At 54.7% G+C, this 21,283-nt stretch overlaps 1 long non-coding RNA gene across 2 annotated transcripts; it reads right to left on the bottom strand.

Annotated features, from left to right (window-relative positions):
* Positions 1-5,017: 5,017 nt before the first annotated feature.
* On the bottom strand, positions 5,018-12,455 carry LOC141425582 (uncharacterized). Of its 2 annotated transcripts, none has more exons than XR_012450560.1 (3): positions 12,379-12,455; positions 7,079-7,250; positions 5,018-5,212 (listed from the first exon to the last, which is right to left on the bottom strand). It is a non-coding gene; the product is annotated as an uncharacterized lncRNA (long non-coding RNA). The 2 variants fall into 2 exon arrangements; XR_012450559.1 differs by lacking the exon at positions 12,379-12,455 and adding an exon at positions 7,822-7,931.
* Between the last annotated feature and the right edge of the window lie 8,828 nt (positions 12,456-21,283).

The raw sequence follows: 21,283 nt of genomic DNA, 5'->3' as shown, positions 1-21,283 counted from the left end.
CAGAGTGAATTTTGGGTCAAGGGAAGAGTAGAATGCTTATTTGTTGAGCACTACAGCTTGCTGGGTCTTGTGCTAGACTTAGAATTGCCTTATTTAGTCCTGACAACCACTGTTACCATTTCACAGATGGGGAAAATGAGGCCCTGAAAGATTCAGAGGCTTCCAAGGCCATGCACCTTAGACAGTGAATGATCCTCACAGTCATGAAGGAAACTGAGGCAGAGAGAGGCTAAGTAACATCCCCTCAGGTCAGACTCGGAGGAGGGGAGGCTGGCAAACGAAGGCCCTGGAGCCACTTGCCCAGTTTGCCCTCTGAGAGGAATGGAGGGACAGAGGGATGTGGCTCCCAGCAGCCACTGGGTCCCCTTTTCTTCATGGGTAGGAGTGGCCAGGGTGTTTCACCTGAGGTCACCGGCTGACAGCTGAGGGGAGGAGTCAGGTAGACAGCTGCCAGCACCCCCCCTCAGCCCTGAGACTACAGTGGCCTCCCGGTCACAAGCTTCATGTGACTGATGAAAAGCAGCCCCTCCCTGCCCCCCAGCCCTCTCCCCACACCAGCCCCACTTACCCAGGCAGAGGAAAAGGCTAAGGGACAGCACTAAAGATAGCCACTGGCCCACTTCCCCATACCCACAGCCTCCACCTCAGGCCTTTGCCTAGTGTCTGCTACCCCACCAGCCCTCAGCCTGGTTACCCAGCCTGGGGCAGAGCACAGGGCCCCAGGCGAAGGTCACAGTGATGGCTTCTGTCACAGGAGGAGGAGGGTTATTATCCCCGCCACTTCACAGATGGGGCCAAAAACAAAGACCAGCAGCTTCCATGAGTACAGCAGCCCAGGTGCACCCCATGCCCCTGGTGCACCTTGGGTTTGACATAGTACACCATTTCCCATCACGGCCTGTGTGACGGCACTGCCAAGACCTCTTAAGACGCTGTGCAGTCACCGTTTATCTTGGAAGCCATTGCCACCTTGCTGGGTGTTTACACCAGTGAAGTTGTTAAATGTTAAATGCCACCAGCACACCATTGGCTCTTGAGCTGTGTGCTGGGGACTCTCAGTGGCCCGCCCCAACTGGAAGTGGCACAGCAGTTGGGTTGGTGTTAATCACTAGAGGTCAGTGTCCTGGGGTACAGAGCGGGGCTGGAGGGTAGTCTGAGGCTTTGGGGAGGGGACACAACCCCCAACATGTCCCTCTAAGCACTTTGTGTACATACTTAACCAGGGCAGGTCCTTCCCATGCAAAGGCTTTCCATGGCTGTGCATTGCACAGCCATTCGTTCACGTGTCAACAGCCTTTATTTTACTCTCAGCCATGCAAGGTTCCTTACAAACCCTGATCTACCTCTGCGCCCCCTCTGGACCACGAGAGTCACCCTGCCCAGGCTGTGCTGTCAGGCCTCTGGCTGTGCCTCAGTGTCCCTAGGGCAGTCCTGGTGTGGGGAGTGGGGAACAGCCTGCTGGGTCTGGATTCCTGCTCTGTTTCTGAGGATTAATTAATTAATTAATTAAAGTTTTCTTTTTTCGATGTTGGGATCAAGAGCCATAGCAAGGATTGAATGAGATATAGTTTGAGTGCCCTCCTCTGAAATGCTTGGGACCAGAAGTGTTGCAGATTTCAGAGGTTTTCAGGTTTTGGCATAGACTTTACCAGATGAGCATCTCAAATCCAAAAATGTGAGATTTGAGGCCAGTCCAGGCAAAAAGTTTTCGAGCCCCCATCTCAACCAACAGGCCGGGCATGGTGGTTTACGCCTGTCAGTCTAGTCCTTGGGAGGCATAGGTGGAGGGTCATGGTCTAGGCTGGCTCTGCACAAGACCTTGAGACCCTATCTGAAAAATGACTAGCGAAGAGAAGGGCTGGGTCAGAGCTCAAGTGGTAGAGCACCTGTCCAGCAAGTGCAAGGCCCTGCGTGCAGCCGCAGTACAGCCAAAAAAAATTCCAGATTTGGTACTCTTAGATTAGGGGGCCTACCTGCAGTGTGTCTGACGTGCTCAGCCCAAGGTCTGGCAGGGAGTCCTTGAGCAGCGCTGGTCTGGACAGCCTGGGGGTGTGCATCGTCTCACTTCCAGTTCCCAGCGCTGGAATGAGGGCTCAGAGAGGGACGCTGACTTGCCCGGGGGCACACAGCTGCCAACGACTTCACTTGGCCTTGTACCCAAAGCCTTGAGTTTCTTTACGAGGCCAGAGTACCACTCGGCAGTCTGAGGGCCGGCCCAGTCCACAGCTCTGCCTTTGTGGCTCTCCGAGTTGGAAACTAAAATTAGATTGAGCCACTGGAGATAAACCAGTAGCTTTTGCATAAAATCCAGATTTCCGCCTCCCCAGGGAGGTGGGGTGATCTGGCTACAGCAGCCTGGACCCAAAGACACTGCTGCCCCTGCCTCTTCGCCTCACCCATCTGCCTCCTGCCCATGGCTGGGCAGTCTCAGGGTGGCCGCAGTGGCACTGAGACAGATGATTGCTTGAGCCCAAGAGTTTAAGACCAGCCTGGGCAGCAGAGGAGACCCCATCTCCAAGGGGTGGGGTGGGAAGGGCTGTCCACACAGTTCAGGGCACTTGCCTAGCATGCATGAGGCCCTGAATTTGATCCCCAGCACCACAAAAACAAAACTAAAAAGCCTGAAGCAATGAATCCAGTGACTGCACAGTGCAATGACTATGGTTAGCTCCCCCGAGAACCCAGTGTGACCTTGGAGAGGTTTGCCTAGGCCTCAGTTCCCCCACCTGCCCCCACAGTGTTTAGGGAAAGACTGGGCAGATGGTACCTGGACCCTGTCGGCTCTGAGACTCGGCTTGTAGCCACACAGACTGAAGAAGCTGACAGACACCCAAGGGCTGCAGCACTCTGGGAGGGCTTCCTGACGAGGGGGGACTACACTGGGCTGCGAAAGCTATGCTGTGCCCTCCCCAAGGGCACACCTGAGTGGGAGCCATGGGAATGTCACAAGCTGCAAAACTGTGTTTGTTGGTGAGACACAACAGGAAGCAAGCTGGGGATGGTTGTAGGAGGCCACCCCAAGACCCTCCATCGCACCCCACCGCAGGACTCTTCTCCACCCTGGAGGGGTGGGTGGGGATGGGGAGGCCCACCTCCGGGCTCCCCGGCACTACATCTGGCTCTTGTTTGGCACAAGACATTTTCTCCTCATTTCTGGGGAGGCAGAGTCCAACAGTCCGCCCGTTCCTCAGAGGAGACTGGGCCGGGCTCCATGCTCCCCGAGGAGGGGAAGGAAGGGATGCAGACACCATACCTCAGTGTCCCTCAAAGTGCTCTCCCTCTCTCCCGCACTGGGAGCCACCTTGCCCTGCTGGCCTTGGTTCCAATGTCCTTCCTCCCGAAAGCCTCCCCAGTGCCCCACTGCTCCAGGATCCCTGACTTTGGCCTTTGCCCTCTGGGCCCCCTCACGCACTGACTGTCCCCACATTGTCACTCTTGCCATTGTCTTCCTGTTCTCATGCCCCTGCAGACATCACAGCACTGAGAACATCTTGTGTAAGAAGTGCATGTTGAGAGACCAATTGACTGTGGACGTGAACACACCAGCTGAAGGACAATGGAGGAGACTAGCCCAAGGTAACCCAGGTGCCAGGGCAGCAGGTAGAGGCGGAATGGCAGCATTCCTCCCTTTCTTGCCTCCCTTCCATTCTGAACCCCACATCTGTTCTCCGCTCAAACCCCCCAGAGCAATCCTGATAAACCCCAAGTCAAATTGCGACCCTCTACTGCCCCAAGCCACTCACAGCTCCCACCGAACACAAAGCAAGAGCCCAAGCCACCACAGTGGTCCTGGCCACCTCCCTGATCTCACCTTCCTTGTCCCTGCCCACCCCAGCCCCCCTCAGTTCCTATAACAGGGCAGACTGACTCTGCTCCAGGGCTTTTGCACTGACTCCCCTTTTCCTGGCCTGCTGGTCCCCTAGAAATTTGCGGATATGCCACATCCTCCATTGCAGCCTGCCCCACCTCTCCTCTTTCCAATTCACCAGCACCTGCCTGCTGGGCAGGGCCCTTTGTTTTGGTCATTGTTCTCCAGGCTTCCAGAGAAGTGGGGGTGGGAGGGGATGTGGTCTGGAGCGCGTGAGAGAGGGGTGAGAGAGGGAGAGCTCCAAGTTCCTCAAAGTAAATTTAGGAAAAGCTGAAGTGAAAACGGCTTGGGCAGCTGAGTGCTGCCTGTGGCTGGTCGGGGGGCCAGGGGATGCGTCTGTGTCTCTGTGACAGAGTGGGTGTCGGGGGGAGAGAAATGGGGGGGTGGCTTCTGGAACAAGGGACCTCTCAGGGGCTGTAGTAGGTGTTTCTGGCCCAGTCCCTCCAGTCCCCTGATGTCCTGAGACTCCGCCGAGCTGTGGGGCTACTCTGTCCCTCTTCTCTCTGGACGTGGGAACTAAAGGGCCCGCTTGTGGGCTCTGGAACTGTACTTTCAGAGTTCCAATCCCAGCTCTGCCGCTTAAACCCCACTGTGCCTCAGTCTCACAGTCTGAGAAATGAGGTTGAGACCAGAACCCTGTCCCTATTGTTGTTGCCCAGGGAGGATGAACGTTCACTATCATGCATGAGTCTGAGACCCCCAGGCAGGACCCAGTGCCCTCAGGGGGACAGAATTGCCCAGCTGTGCAGTCAGGGCTGGGTGGAGAGCCCCAGGCTCCAGAGAGGCCCCACTGGCAGGGGCTCCCAAGAAGGTCCGGCTGAGGGCTCCCGGGTGAGGAAGAACTGGCTGGTGAGGAGGGAGGCAGGAAGGACCACAGGGACAGGGCAGAAAGGACAAAGCCTGCAGGAGGGAGAAATGGCGAGGCCTGGGCCTGGTGGACAAAGGCATGACCCCGAGGGGCAGCCACAGAGCCCAGCTCACTTGGGCGCCAGGCTGCTGAGACTTTGTCTTGGGCAGTGGGAGCCATGGAAGTATTTGAGCAGAGGCTCTAGAGGGCTCAACTCATGGCTTTTGATTCCAGACGGACAGGGAGACACTGTCACAGCACAAGTGGAGATGAGACACTGTTACATTCAGAAACAAGGCCAGAGCATTCTTTATCACAAGGCGACGGGTTGGGTGTGCCAGGAAGCCTTCCTGAAGGAGGGGGCCTGGAAGTGGGTCGTAGTGGAGGCAGTAAGAGTGGTAGTATGCTAGGCACAATGGCACATATCTATAATCCCAGCTTTTGGGAGGCAGAGGCAAAAGAATGGAGAGTTCAAGTCAAGGACAGCTTGGGCGACCCTGTGTCAAAAAAAAAAAAAAAGTAGTGTGCTGAGTGACTTTGGGCAAACCACTGCCCTCTTTGGTCTCAGGTCCCTTCCAGGGCCTGACCCAGCCCCTCCCCATGCCTCCCTCAGTTCTGACATTGTGCGGTCACAGATGGGGATGACTGGAATTTGCCCAAGACCCCGCCTGCCTCGGTTTCCCCCCTGTACAGGACCTGGGGTGAGACAGGCAGGATAATGGTTGATTGTCAAAACCCTTGCAGCCTCAGGCGCCACATGCCAGGGATTGTTTTCCATTCCTGGGAGGGCGGGCCCTTCCTGCCAGGAGAAAATTCCAAGCTCCGCAGCCAGCAGCCAGTCGGGGAGAGATTCTGCCACCCCCGGTGACCACACGCCCAAACCCTCGCGTTGGCTTCGTTCTTTCTCTCCTGCGTCTCTCTTGGCCAAGGTGAAGGGAGCCCCAGGGCCTCCACACCCTCAGGTTTGCTCACAAGCACCCCCTCTCTTGTCCTCCTCCTCACGTCTGTTAGCGCAGTGAGAAGGACATGGGGCTCCTCTCCTCTCCCTGTGTAGCCCAGGTTGGCTTTGAACTCTTGATCCTTCTGCTTCCACCCCCTCCCCAAGAGCTAGGATTACAGGCAGACACCACTAGGCCTGACTAGAATGTTCTGGTTCTAAGAGCCCCTCCCTCTAAAACTCCCCCATGCCCAGGTTTCTGCATCCCTGAGATTATTTCAATTGAAGAGTTCTTGGGACTGGAATGGAGCTTCCCGATGGTCCTAGAATGTTCTAGTGCAAAGGCACCATGGCTCTGGAAGCCTGATCCCAGCTGTCTGTAGGTCTGATGCCACTCTGCAGTTGGCAATGACACGGTCCTGGGCCAGAGGTGCTGGGGAAGGGGTGGTGGCAGTGACAGTGGTGGTGGTGGCAGGCCAGGTGTGCCAGTGTGGGTGTTGGCGGCAGCTCTGGTGCTGACAGCTGGGCAGGGAGTTTTGCCTGAGTCTGTCACACCTGGCTGTGATCCAGGACAGGGATGAGGAAGGAGGGACCCCAGAGACCAGCCTCTCAGCTTGGCCACCTCCTTCCCTCCCCTGGGCACACAATGAGTGTGCTGCACCCACTTGGGGACCCACTGAACAACAGGGTCAGGATTCCCCATCCTACTGAGAGCACTCAGGGCTCTTCCAGTGGGTGTCACACTGGCCAACCTCAGACATCCTCCTCTTCCCTGAGGTTTAGTCTCTGGTCACCAAACTTCCCCTACCCCCTCCTTGACCCTATAGTGCCTTTGGCACTGGAGGCCTCAGTCTTTCCTTCTGGACCCTGGAGGCCATTCACTCTTGACCGCTCTCCACTCTGCTGCCCATTCTGCACCTTGCTTGTCCCCTAGGCTCCCCTGTGCCCTCCTGGCTCCTGCAAAGAGGGGCTCCCACCCTCCTGGCCCCACTTGGCGGGCTCCCAGCAGGCCGTGGGAGCTGGAATTCGGAGCAGCCCCTGGCGTGTACACGCCACATCCCTCCTGCCTGCCAGGGCACCTCCTCTGACTTGGGCCAGGAATTCCTCCCGCTTGCTCCCCATAAGCCCCAGGGGAAGGGCAAGGCAGAGCCTGGAAGTGGGGACAGAGAAAGGGGAGGGGAGGAATCCATGGCTTGGGGCACCTGGCAGTTGAGTTGTGGCTGGGGTGACCTGTCCCCTATCTCTTCCTTTCTAGGCCCTCATTCAGCTCTTCTTGTGCATGGGTGACCACAGTTTTAAAGCATCTCTGTGTCCTTCTGGGGACTCATTTACCAATTCCACAAAATTACCATGTGTGGGGATACAGCTGTGGAAGGACAGAGAGAAACCCATCTGCACCGGGTCACACTCCAGTGTGGGGACCTACCTGGTCCAGAAGGGTTGAGGAGAGCTTCATGGGCACACACACACTCCAGTGGTGACAGGGCCGAGGGAAGGCCTGCCTCAGCAGCAAGATGGGCTCACATCTTTTGGTGTTCACACACACACCTTCATCCATGTGGGAGGATGAACGATGGGAGTCAGGGAGAAGGAAGAGGCTGAAACGAGACCGGAGGACACGAAGATCAGCCAGGAGACCCTGAAACTGGGTGATGGGGGAGCATCAGCACCTTTCATTTCTTATGTTTATTTATTTATTTTTTGGCCATACTGGGGTTTGAACTCAGGGCCTTGTGCTTGCTAGACAGTTGCTCTACCACTTGAGCCACTCCACCAGCCCTGTCTTGTATAGAGACAGGGCTGACATAGAGTCTGGAGAACTATTTGCCTGGCCTGGCTGATCCACCTGGGCTGGCTGATCCTCCTGATCTCTGCCTCTTGAGTAACTGGGATTACAGGTGTGAGCTACCAGCACCTGGTCTCATTACTTATGTTTAGAGGGGTGTTTCTGGCTGCTGCGTGGAGGATGGGCTATGGAGAGATGGGGAGAGGGGTGCCAGGTCCAGGTGAAAAAGGAAGCAGGCTGGGCCCAGGGAGCAGCTTCTGGAAGGGTTGGGGGTGAGCAGCCTTGTTGCATGGGTTGGATGTGCTGGTTAACATTCAGCCATGGATGGGAAGCAGGATGGAGCTTTTCGCATTTACCAATTTCTCTGGGCAAAACTTACTCACTCTGGTCAGCGTCACCAGAGCGAAGGCTGGAGCTGGGGAGACGGCAGAGCGCTTCGTCGCCCGGCATCGCTGGTCCCCAGGGGCGGGCGCCAGCAACTGCCAGAGCACAGGAAATAGTGACATGCAGTAAAATAATTACAGGTGATGAGGAATGAGGATTTATGTAAGTGTGAGTTCAAATACTTCAATGCCTGATGACTAAAATTCCTGAAAATTCAGTAGTGCTGAAGGAGCTCAGGCTGCGGGAGGAGCAAGTTGGGAGGACCCCAAAGGTGCTCCCCGCCCCCCACCAGGCTGATTCCAGCGGGATGAGGGGAAGAGTGGCCCTTGGCCCTGGACAGGCAGGATGTATCCGGGACCTTGCTCAGAGGTCAGAGCTCTGTGCAGGGACCAGGGGTTGCCTCTATGTCACCTCAGGACAGTTGCTGTCCTCTCTGGACCTGTCTAAAATGAGTGATGATCTCTTTCCAAAGCCCTGGGGCCTTTGACCACTGGTGGGGTTGGCCCGGGGACTGGTGATGTATTTCTATCTCTATTTTTTTCCTAGTGATTTCTAGACACCCACCTGGCCCTGCCTGGGCTTGCCCAGTCCTCCAGCTGTGCTGCCCTGGAGCAGTCTGGTTTGCTAATGATGTCACTGCTGGCGAAATGGTGACTTCAGGTTGGGGGGTTGCCTTGCCCAGGCTCCTCTGACCCAGTGCCAGGTTTGCTTCTTCCTGGCAGCCTCCCTGGGTTTCTCTCCTCTCCAAATGCCTCCCCGATCACCCAGACCCTTATTGCACGTTGGATTGGGACTGGGGTGAGAGCCGAGCCTCTCCAAGCTAACTGGAGCATCTGCAGGACAGGGGCAGGGGTCTCCAGGGCAGAGCCCTACCTAGCTGTGTGATCGTGAGCAAGTCACTCTCCTTTTCTGGATCTTCTACTGAAAAATGGGTTCATTTCTGAACTGGGACCCTTGGGCTCCTCATGACTGGAGAGGAGGCAGGAGGCCTGGCCCGGAGCAGGTAGCCCTGAACTGATGACTGTAAGAAAGGAGTCTATCAGCAATATGGGCAATTTGAACGTTACTCTACTCTACTCTCACTGCTTTAAACATCATCCACGAACTGATGGTGCCTGACTGTCGCCTCCAGTCAGTCCTGGGCTCAGCTGCAACCTCCAGAGGTCCAAAACAGGATTCTGGCACCACCCTCCACCTGGATGCTTAAGGTTCAAACCCACAGGTCTCCCTGCTACACACAGCGGCAACACCACTGAACTTCGTAAGTGCAGAACCAGTGCTTTCAGAGTATGCCACTGGTCCCATTTATATCTACCTGGTTAGGAACAGGTGGGGCTTCTGGTGAGAGAGCGATGGAGTGGATGCCCCTGGGGGCAGAGGTTGGTAAACTGACCAAAGCAAGATTGGGGGCCACTTCTAGGGGTCAGAAGTGTTCTGTCTTCATCATGGAGCTAGTTTTATGGAGTATAATATTAAAAAAGAAAAAGCCTAATGGTTGGTCTTTTTTTTTTTTTTGGTAATACTGGGGTTTGAACTCAGGGCCTACACCTTGAGCCACTCCACCAGCCCTTTTTTGTGATAGATTTTTTTGAGATAGTGTCTCGTGAACTATTTGCCTGGGGCTGACTTCAAACCGCAATCCTCCTGATCTCTGCCTCCTAAGTAGCTAGGATTACAGGTGTGAACCACTGGTGTCTGGCCTAATGTTCGGTCTTGATTCTTCTCTTCCCTCACCTACTTCAATACAGCAAAAGAGATAAAAGTCCCAGCTCTTATCTTTCCATTCTACCTGGGCCGGGGGGGGGGGGTGGGCAGATATGAAACAGAAAAAGCAAATGAAAGCATCACAGATGAGACATTGATCAGGGTGGAGGACCAGGGTGCATGTGAGGGGCACTGGGTGCTGGGGGGTCCTAGGGAGATGCTGAGTGCTGCAGGGTGCTGGATGCTGGGGGAGGCACTGGGCTGCTGTTTGCCAGGGTGGTCATGTCTGCGCAGCGTCCCAGAGCCCAAGGCTTTTCTAGGGAAGGGTGCTGAGGAGAGAACAGCAGTGAGAGGATTCTTGGGAGCGAAGTAAGGTCTTGAGGTGTGCTCAGGAGCTGTGGAAACCAGGGGAGGGGTTGGGAAGGCAAGGACAGAATGCCTGCTTGTTTTTTTAACCTGTGGGGCACTCCTGATCCCCTTGACTCCACTGCCTGCTCTTCTCCTTGCTGGTGCCTGGGCTCTGCCTGCCTCTGCAGCCAGTGATGTGGATGAACAAGGCGCCTGCCCACCTGCTTGGTGCAGGCTCACTTTGCACCCACTTTCTCCTCTGGCTGCTCTCCGAGCTCCCCACCCCTGTGCTGAGCTGTTCCCTGCAGGAGGTGGAAAGAGTGTGGGCCGGGGATTCACGCAGCTGACCCGGCCAGATCTCATCTCAGATGCTTCCTCGCTGGGTGGCCTTGGCAAGCTGCTCCTGTCCTTGAGTCAGCTTCCTGGTCTGGAAAATGGGGGCATGCACATGCTGGCTGGACTACAGGCGGCAAGTGAGCAGGGTGGTAAAGACCAGCCCGGGGCCTGGTCCACTGGAGTTGGGGTGCCCAGCAGCCCACTGGGTGTAGGACTGGGGGAGGTACACTTGGGGTAGAGTAATTAATGGTGTGGTGTTTGTGTGCGCGGGGGTGTCCCTGCAATCTGGGTTTGGACTATGTGACCTGGGAAGTCACTTTCCTTCTCTGCTTCTTGCTTGGTTTCCAGATAAATGGCATGACTGCCCTTTGGATCTGGGGACCAGGAGAGGGGCGCATGGGCTTGCGGGGCCCTACCTGGGGAGAGGAGGGTGTGGAGGCTGGAGGCAGGCGGCAGCTCCAAGTGTCTGGTGCAGACAATGGGCACTGTGTACGGGGTACAGGGTGGGGCAGTATGAGGGGGGCAGAGTGGCACCCCGGCAGGAATGTGCCCGGCCTGTCTGGGAATGTGAGCACATTGCTGCTGGTGGCCCGCTGCCCTGTGCTGGGCTTCCCCGCAGGCAGCCCTCACAGCTGGGACTCTGGTTCAGGGTCACCCCCCCAGAACAGCAGATAGAGCAGCAAGCCCAGGAGAGGCTGGTCAGGTCTTCCTGGTTCCCCAAACCCCAAGCCTGAGCAGTGTCTCCAGGCCTTGGAAAAATGGGGAGATGAAGAATACCAGCTTCCCTGTGCCTCTGACTTGCAGGGGAACCTCAGGCCAGCCCCTACCTGTCTTTGGGCCTCAGTTTCCCCATCTCTGGTTACTTTGTGGGGCTTTCGTTGGGCAAAACCATCTCTTGCAGTCCAATCACCTCCTTGTTCTACCTCCTTCTCTTCCTGTCACGGGTATGGCTGCTCCCAGGTCCTATTCCTCCCTCCTCCTGCCAGGCCAGTGCCCTGTGCCAGCGCCTGGCCTGGTCTCCTCTCCTCTCTGTGGGAAGAGGCTGGGTGGCCAGGGGCCTGCTTACCCAAGGCTATATTTCTGGGCCAGAGGGTTCAGCCAAAGTCTGGAAGCCTCTGGGTCAGTCTCCACCCTGCAGCCAGGGAGCAGACAACTGCCCTTCCTGGGGACTCCCCAAGCCGGTGAGTCCATGGGCTGAGAGGCTCATGAGCTCCTGAGGTGGCCCGGTTACTATGACTTCATGGGTCTTTCCCACACCTGAGTCATCCCAGCTCACAGACTGACCCTGTGGATACCTTGGAGGAAGGGGAGGTGGCCAGCTCAGCTGACAAGCTGAGCAGTACTGGGCTCTGCTGCTATGCTTGCGTGAGGGGGTGGGAAAGAGGGGAAGGAGGCAGGTGTGGCCCCAGCTGGTGGTGTTGCCTCAGGCTGCTGTGTGATGAAAACAATTCCTGCCCTCTCTGAGCCTCAGGGACCACATCACTGCTTGGAGTGTCTTCTGTATTTCCCCCATCCACACACGCTCCAGCTCAGACCTGTGGCTGTGACTGCACCAGAGGAAAGTCTGTTTTCTCTCTGTTCCGCCCCTTGCACAGGTGTGAATCAGCCCAGGTGAGGAAACTGACTCACCTTCCCCACCTGGCCCTGGAGAAAGGGCTCCTCTCTCTTCCCTGGAGGTTGGAACTGACCTTGAACTGTTAGTCTCAAAAGAGAGTGGCTGAGGGTGTGACTTGAGTACTAGGGTGACTGCCTAGCAAGCGCAAGACTCTGAGTTCAGACCCCAGTACCTCCAAAAATAAAAAAAAAAGGTTGCTTGCTTAGCTGAGGGGGAGCGACACAGAATACAGGGACTTAGAGGTCAGGTCTCTAGGAGGATGGCACTAAGCGCCAGGCTAACGACACCTGCCCAGCAGATAACATTACTTTGGATCCTCAAAGCTGACAGCGTCCTCATTTTGCAGATGGGAAACTGAGGTTCAGAGAAGAGAGAAGGAATTCACTGAGAGTCACGTGCCCAAGGGGAGCAAGGTCTGGTCCTTGGGAGGGACTTTCTTGTCCCATGTCATACCTCCCAGCCCCCCACTGTGAGTCTAGCCCCTGTCCTTCCAGGCAGAAGAGGTAGGAGAGGTGGAGGAGACAAAGACAGCCCCTCCCACCCCCCCACTTACACCACAGAGTGCAGGGGTGACCAGGGAAGGGGTGCACTCCTCCTCGTGTCTCGTTATGGGTTAAACCTTTCCTTCCTGGTTATGCCTTTGTTAATCTTCAAACATCACGGTGATTAATTAATTACCCAGGACCCACGGGGGCTCGCTTGAGTGCACCTGGTGTCTGTGGCCAGGGCACCCTCTCCCCAGTATACCAGCCCCCATGTTCCCAAGGTGAGTGGGAGATATCCAGACATGGTCCACCCACCAGCCTCACAGACACAGGCAGGACCATCATGGTTGCTATTTTGCAAACCTTGCTCTGTCCTGGGCCCTGGGACATAGCACAGCTGGCAGCAGACAGGACAAAGGGCAGGCAGGGGCCAGCAGAGGACAGAAGACGGAACCTGAGAGGCTGGGCAGAGGAGAGGGCTGCTGGGATTTTCTTGCTTCAGCTCCAGGAGACTGGACCTTGCAGGGTGCATAGACACTGCTGTGTCCATGTGTCCCCAGAACCCAGCATGGCCCTGGCATAGAGGGAAGGTGAGCCCAGCAGGCTTCTTCTGACTGGACGATGGACAGCCCAGTATGGCTCTGACTACTCTGCTCCTTTGCCATCCTGAGCCTCAGTTTTGCTCATGTGCAAGCAGGGCCGAAACTCCTGTCCTGCTTTCTTTATAGGGTCTCTTGTGGACATGTGGGGGCCGTGGCTGGCAGGGGTGGAGGAGACCTGGGGAGAGGGTTGCTGCTGAGGAATGGAAGGACAGGGCACACAGCTCCTAATGCAGGAGGTGACATTTCTGTCAGCCTCAGTTTCCCTACTGGGACCCTCACGGACCCTGGAATGGATGAATGGGTCACTGGTGCGTGGCAGAGCTGCTAATTTACTGCTTCCTCCCCCCCCCCAACCTCCCACCCCACTTTCTCCTTTCTAAGTAGCTAGGATTACAGGCATGAGCCACCAGTGCAGGGCTGGGAGCTTTTTCTTTTCTTTTTTTTTGAGACAGGGTCTTGCTATGCAGCTCAAGCTGGCCTTGAACTTTCGACTCTCCTGCCTCAGCCTCCTGAGGGTACATAGTGAGCATCTTCACACTGTCTCTTTTGAACATGCCTGATGGGTTCTGAATGCTAGAAGCTTCCTTAGAAGGAAAATCGCTGGGTCGAAAGGATAAGCTTGTGTGTAATTTAATGACTGTCAATTTGAGGTAAGATGTATTAGAAATGTTACATCTTAACGAGAGGATCATGGGAAAGGCTTTTGGAGCCAATAGTGTTGGGTCCCTCCAACATTAGAACCATGAAATTTTAGGGCATAGGAATGGGGGCCTTGGAAAGTCATTTATGTTGGAGTTCCACTCAGGGCCCAGGACTGACAACTTCCAAACACTGCCGAGTTTTTTTCCTGGGAGGTGGGCAAGGAGAAAGTGGAGGAGATGGGCCAGGAGCTGAAGCATGGGGCTCCAGCAGGGTCCTCAGGGAGTCCCCTCCCCAGACTGGGCACCCTTTCCTTCTGCCTCACTGGGGTGCCAGGCCAGTGGGGCCTCTGTGGCCACACACAATGGCCTCTCTGTGCTTGACACAAAAGAAAATGAATGGAAAGGGCAGTGGTGGGGGTGGAGGAAACGGTGCCGCCTGCGCCAGGCCTGAGTGCTGGTGTGCCTGGCGCTCAGGGTCTGGGCTAGACATCAGCTGCCTGGCTCGGAGCTATGCCCTCACTGGCAGTTTAGAACACATCTCCCCCGTTATTTGTCACTCCTTTTTGAGAGATGGAGGTCTGTGTGCCCTTGCCTGGAATCTGGGCTCTGCAGATAATCAATATGGCGGCAGTGATGCTAGGTGTCTGGACCCAGGTGGTAAGAAATGCAATTTCCACTGTCTGCCCTAGGGAAGCTCCTGCTTGGAGCTCAGCCACCATGCTGTAAGAAGCACCACAGCCACAGGACAGGACCTTATGGAGGGCAGCAGAGCCCTCTCAGCTAGCTGCCTGCAGAGCTAATGGGGTATTCAGCCCCTGTCCAGCCGCCCCGGCCCATGTTACCCAGAGCAGAGACATACCTTCCCTGCTGAGCCCCGCTCAACTTGCAGATTTGTGAGTGAAACAAAGGATTGCTCTGTTTTAAGCCTAAAATTTGGAAATCATTTGCTCCACAGCAACAGGTAAGTGCAACACTGTCATGACCATGTATGTCCCCACTGGCTCCTGAAGAGTGGTTGGGGACATGGGCTCTGGAGCAGACTCACCAGCATGGACCTCAGTTTCTTTTCCTTCCTTTCTTTCTTCATTCCTTCTTTTCTCCCTCCCTCCCTCCCTCCTTCCTTCCTTCCTTCTTCCTTCCTTCCCTCTCTTTCTTTCTTTCCCTTAAAGAAAGCATTTTATTTTCCATTTAAACAACTTGGTCACAGGACATTATTTTACACAAATGGCAAATAATTTGTAAAATCTCCATTTAAAAGGCCTCGTGTGGCACCTGCACACCCATGTTTACTGTGGCACTATTCACAATAGCCAAGTTATGGAAACAGCCAAGATGCCCCACTACTGACGAATGGATTAAGAAAATGTGGTATTTATACACAATGGAATTTTATGCAGCCATGAAGAAGAACGAAATGTTATCATTCGCTGGTAAATGGATGGAATTGGAGAACATCATTCTGAGCGAGGTTAGCCTGGCCCAAAAGACCAAAAATTGTATGTTCTCCCTCATATGTGGACATTAGATCAAGGGCAAACACAACAAGGGGACTGGACTTTGAGCATATGATAAAAGCGAGAGCACACAAGGAAGATATGAGGATAGGTAAGTCACCTAGAAAATTAGCTAGCATTTGTTGTCCTCAACGTAGAGAAACTAAAGCAGATACCTTAAAAGCAACTGAGGCCAATAGGAGAAGGGGACCAGGAACTAGAGAAAAGGTTAGATCAAAAAGAATTAACCTAGAAGGTAACATACATGCACAGGAAATTAATGTGAGTCAACTCCCTGTATAGCTATCCTTATGTCAACTAGCAAAACCCTTGTTCCTTCCTATTATGGCTTATACTCTCTCTTCAACAAAATTAGAGATAAGGGCAAAATAGTTTCTGCCAGGCATCGAGGGGGTGGGGAGGAGAGGGAGGGGGCGGAGTGGGGGGGTAAGGAAGGGGGTGGGGGCAGGGGGGAGAAATGACCCAAGCATTGTATGCACATATGAATAATAAAAAAATAAAAATTAAAAAAAAAAATTGCAGGGCTCACACCTGTAATCCTAACTACAGGTTGAGATCAGAAGGATCATGGTTCAAGACCAGTCTTGGCAAATAGTTCTTGAGACCCCCCAATCTCCAAAATAACCAGAGGCAAAATGGACTGGAGGTGTGACTGAAGTGAGAGAACACCTGCTTTGCAAGTGTGAAGCTCTGAGTTCAGACCCCAGTCCCACCAGAAAGAAAAAGGCCTTGTATCTGAGTGTGAGAGGATGCAAGAATGAAAAGCACACAACATTTAGCCTCCAGCCTCCAGCGTAGCTTCAGAAATCACCTTTAATGCTGTAGGGCCAGTTATGTCAAATGTTAGATTTAGTATTAAATAAATTATTCTGGGTTTCCTTTAATCTAACATCAGACCCAGAAATGTAATTAAAGGGAAAGGTCCTGAACTCAAGCCACCAGGGTCATGCACGAGTCGAGCTTGCATGCTCTGTAATGTGGCGTCTTGTCAGCAGCACCACCTGAGTTTAATCAATAATTAGATTTTAGTTAATAATTCGAGTCCGTGATTAGAATAGATATGCCCTGGTTTTAAAGCTTTGCCTTTTAAATATGAATTGCTGAAGGTAAAAAATGCCATCGGGAAGACTAGTGTCCTAACAAGTCACGAGCCTAACTTGGGGACAGCCATGGTCTCTGTGAAGTGGGTGTCCTTTAGCCATTCCGCTGTCGGCCTGCTGCCAATACCGCAGCTAAATGCTTCATCTCTGCATCTCCAGGTGGCGGTGGCAGCAGTCCTCGCCTCCTGGGGAGATTGAGCGGAGACCAGACAAGGCACAAAGACGTGGTGGTCGCCATGACAGTTTAGCATTATTGTTATTTCCATAAACAGTGGAAAACTCCTCATTCCAGATCTTGCTGGATGTGGTGGCTCACACCTGCAATCCCAGCTACCTGGGAGGCTGAGATCGGGATGATTGTGGTTTGAAGCCAGCCAGGGCAAACAGCTAATGAGAACTCATCTCAACTAACAGCTGGTAGACCTGGTGTGCACCTGTCATTCCAGCTACGTGGGAAGTGTAAATAGGATTGCAGTTCTAGCCCGGCCAAGGCATAATTGCAAGGCCCTATTAAAAAAAAAAAAACTAAAAATGATGCATGGTTCAAATGGTAGAGCACCTGTTTAGCAAGCACAAGGCTCCGAGTTCAAATTCCAGTACTACCAAAAAGAAAAAAAAAATACGCAAATGCAAAACAGGCAGATCTTCACTGCCCATTCCTTTGTGGACCTCCTCCTCCCCCTCTCCCTCCTTTTCCTCCCCTCCCCCCTCACAGTCCTCTTCCAGGAAGCACTCCCTGCCCACCCCAGGATGGCCACCACCTGGTCTGTGTTACCCTCTGCAGCAAGGGTCCCTCTCTGTGGTCATTACCTATTATAGCCATCAGACTGCCTTCCTCGAGGGCATCATAGAATGGCCAGCAATGGGTGGAAGTGTCAACCCGGCACAGGGTGTATGGACCCGTGGGTGGGTGCCCTGGAGCGTCTTACATAACTGAGTGACTGTTGGCTGGCCCGTGTGCTCCTGAGTGTGCAGGCCTGTGTGTGTGTGTGAGCGTGCCTGTTCAAGGTGTGTGCACATGCATAGGCACGTGATTATCCATTGCAGTGTCTGCGGAACCTGCCCTAGGTGTGGAGCACATGCCTGTGTACACTCCACTGTGCGACCTCACGTTCACGTGTGAGCATTCTGGGCATGGGTGTGTCCCCATGGTGTGCCCAGAGAAAGTAGAGTGCAGCAGCTGTGACATCCATGTCCCACTATTTGTCATTTGGGATCTAAAAATAGCCTGTGCCCAGCCCTGTCCCAGCGGGCAGGGGTCCGGCGGGCAAACCCCATGGGGCACCTTGGCCAGGCTGTTATCCTCATCCCTTCTTGGGCCACCGCCCAGCCTGCCCTTCCCTGCCTTGGACTGCCATGAGCTCATTCAGGCCTGGCCCAACCAGGGCAGCAGGAGGGGGAGGGGCCCTGCCCAAGGCCAGGCTCTGGACACCAGCAAGGCCTGATAAGGTCACGCAGGGAGTGGGGCCGCCCCCTCCCTCCGGCCAGGCCAGCCGGGCGGACATGAGTCAGCACAGGGGGCATCAGGCAGCCGAGGGCTGACCATGAGCTGGCGACAGGGAAACCTGGGGGTGGACTCTTCCTGGGCAGGCCAGTGACAGGTGGGAGGAATCACCTGCCAGGTCAGCCAAGTCCTGACCTCATCTCTACCTTGGGGAAGCCCATCTCCACTTCTGCCCAGAAAACCCCTCTCTGAGGCTCCCATCGAGCTTCCTGCTTGGTCTGGTCATACCCTCGGCCCTGGGAAGACGACTGCCCACAGAGCAGAGGGGCTTCTTGGCTGGGCTGCATGTCCCAGGCCTTCCTCAAGTCCCTTCCCCAGGAAGTCCTCCCTGGCCAGGTGGAGCAGGCCTTCTTCTGGGCACCTAGCTCCTCTCAGAGCCCTTCACAGTGCATGATCAAGGCCTGTTCCCATGTGTCCAGATCCGAACTTCCTAAGGGCCCGGAAGTCCTTCCCGGCTCTGCTTACATGGTTTCCTTCACAATGTCCCTGTCACAGCCCAGGAGGTAACATTGTCCTTTTCAGGGAGGAAGCCAAGGCCTGGCAGGGACTGGCTGGAAGCCCTCAGCTAAGAAGCTACAACTTAGTGCGCACTGCTGTGCCCACCACGGCCACTCAGCTCAGCTGTGTGGTCACCTAGGTTAAGACTCTTGAACTGGTGCAGGTGCAGCTTGGGCTGGGCCCTCCCTGGAGCTCAGCTCCACAGGACCCACCTGCAGGACTGGAGCAAGTCAAGAGCTGAGCCCCAAGGCTGGTCTTGCTCTGTGTCCTCAGTGCTGAGGGCCCAGGGCTCTGCTGAGGCTCTGCTGAGGCCAGGAGAGGCCTGGCTGTGCACAGGGAGACCCTGTGTGAGAGAGGCACAGAGAGGGAGTGTGACGGGCCCAAGGTCACACAGTGAGGAATGGCCTAGGCGAGTCTTGAGAAATCTTCCCTCATGTATGAAGGAGGATCCTGAATCCTCGTGGCACTGTGTAATAGTGAAAGAGGAAAAGTGGTCCTGGACGCCTGCCAGTCTTCTACCCAGAGGGATGAGACGAGGGCACTCCATCTGCACAGACTCGGTGGGGACCCCAGGCCAGCAAAGAAACCCCTTTTTTTTTTATGGCTTTGAACTCAGGGCCTCAGGCTTGCTAGGCAGGCACTCTACCATTTGAGTCACTTGGTCAGCTCTTTTTGGTGTTAAGTATTTTTGAGATAGGAGCTCAAGAACTAATTGCCCGGGGGTAGCTTTGTGCTGCCATCCTCCTGATCCGAGGATGTAATTGCTAGTATTGAAGACGTGAGCCACAGGTGGCCCAGACAGAAGAAATATTCTTGAAGGGGCCACAGGCTATCACTTTTGTAATGACTGATCACGAACTCAGTGACTTAAAACAACGGATCCCGTTCTGAAGGTCAGAAGTCTGAAATGGGTCATACGGGCAGTGAGTACCAGGCGCTTTGGGGCTGTTTCCTTCCAGCAGCCCTCTGCATTCCTTGGTGTGTAGCCCCCTCCTCCTCTTCAGAGCTGGCAGCATGGCTTCTTCAAATCTCTCTGACTCTGATGCTTGCTCTCCTGTTCCCCTCTTCCACATCTGGGGGCCCTGGTGATCACATGGTACCCACCCAAATGGCCCAGGATTGTCTCCTGATTTTCAAATTCAAGGTGCTGAGAATACAGTGGGGATACAGCAGGCATCATCCATGCCTCCTCCACACATATAGCTGTGACACATGTGCAGAGGGGCACCTGCTGGGGAGAAAGATCAAGCGTGTGGGGGGGAGGGGGTGGGGGGGAGTGACGATGGCGATGGACAGATGACAGAGCAATGGGGCCAGGGTTTCCTCTTCACGGCTTGGCTCCTTTGCCATGGAAGTGAATTTGTATGTTTCTTCTGTAATCCACGCAGGTCTGGGAGATTCTGAATCACAGTACAGTTGCTCTTCCTGTCTCTCTGCAGTGTGACTTTGGGGGAATGGCCTAATTTTTCTGGGCTCTTCATCAGAGACGTCAATAGAGTGCAGATCCCTTCCTGGCCATGGCCATGTGTGGCTCAAGGGGACACCATGAATTCCCAAGAAGGATGGATTGGGGGATTCCAAGCTACAGGCTCTGTTGGGGACTACTGCAGCCTCCAGCTGGGCAGGAGGCTCCATGGTGGAAATGCTGGAAATGCTGGAACCCAGATGGTCTTCGGGCCTGGGATGGAGCCATCCCCAGAAGGAACCCAGCTGCTCCAAGTGGACAACTGAGGTGTGCAGGGGCCACAACCGCCTGGTGGCTCAGGGAGAGAATGAACTGGGGCCCAGGACCCGGCCCCGCCCTCTAGCCAGCATTTATCACTTCTTGTGTGTGACTGAGTTTCTTCATGCCTAAAATGGGTATTGCAACTGCCTTGCCTCGCAGAGTTGTGGGGAGGGGCTGCCCACAGTGGGCCTCTTGGGATGGGGTCCCTTCCAACATCTCTAGTTCCTAGCAAGTCGGCTCCAAGACCCCAGGGATGCCTACAAATCCCCCTCACATCTCAGTCTCAGGGGGACAATTACAACAAATAAAACAATGATTTATTTGCTGAAGCATTAATCAGTTTACCAGGTCCAATAACTGAAATACATCAAAGGGTACGCTGGGCAAAGCTCCCCTCCCAGCTCAGCATTTCTGGAGGGTTCTTCCTGAGATGGCTACTCAGATGCCCGCCAAGATGCTCTGACATTCCTTCCTCTGCCTGAGACACACAGCCGCCCTGGTAAACGGCCCAGCGCAGCCTTGCACCTTGGACAATGGACGGATCAGCACATAAAGAGCTTCCTGGTTCCCTTCCGTGGCCTGAGGATGGATGCTCTGTTGTTATTCAGCCAGATTGTGGGCGGAAGGGTTTTGTTTTATTTTTTTAAACAAGGGAATGGTTTCATGGAGGCATTCTTCTTTGAGCCTGGAATCAGGAAGCCTGAGTTTAAGTCTGGGCTCTGCTGCTCACCCTCCCAGGAACCTTCCGTGTGTCTCTCTTTCTCCTCTGGCCTCACTTTTCCCGCCTGAAGGAGATGATATTGACAACTGTACCCTGTTTGTGGAGATGTTTTGCTCACAAAACCTTTCCTAGATCTGGAGATTTCACATGAAAGAAGCCAGATTTCTGGCTTCTCTTGAAAAATCAGTTGGCTTGAGCCGAGGAGCAGCTGCCCACTTTGGATGGGACCAGGGTCTATTTGGCCTCAGGCCCCACCACTCCCTATTGCTTCCCATTTACCTTCCCATCTGAACTTGCAGGCCTTCTACCCAGGAGGCTCTGTGATGGGTTAGAGTTCTGCAAGCACAATGGCTTTGTGATTCCCCTATCCCCTGTGCCCAGAGCAAGCCCAGCTCCACCCTGTTGCCGGATACTTGGAGGGTCAGAGGCCAGAACCGTGGATAATCCAGGCCTGCAGACCCAGTCCCTGGGCAGGAGGCTCCAGGGTGTCTCCCCCACCAAGGGAAGTGGAAGTGATGGCACCAGATCTGGGAAGGACTCTGGGCTCCCAGCCAGGCGGCTGCATCCCGGGAAGCAGTGGCTGAGACTTCTTCCCTAGGCTGGAGCCGGAAGCCAGCCAGGAGCACCTGGAGTTCCCATCTCCTGGTCCCCAGGATGTAGATTCCTG

The sequence above is a fragment of the Castor canadensis genome, chromosome 8 (assembly GCF_047511655.1).
Source record: "Castor canadensis chromosome 8, mCasCan1.hap1v2, whole genome shotgun sequence".
NCBI classification, from domain to species: Eukaryota; Metazoa; Chordata; class Mammalia; order Rodentia; family Castoridae; genus Castor; species Castor canadensis.
The sequence above is the reverse complement of the archived record's forward strand: the minus strand, read 5'-3'. Positions and strand labels throughout refer to the sequence as shown.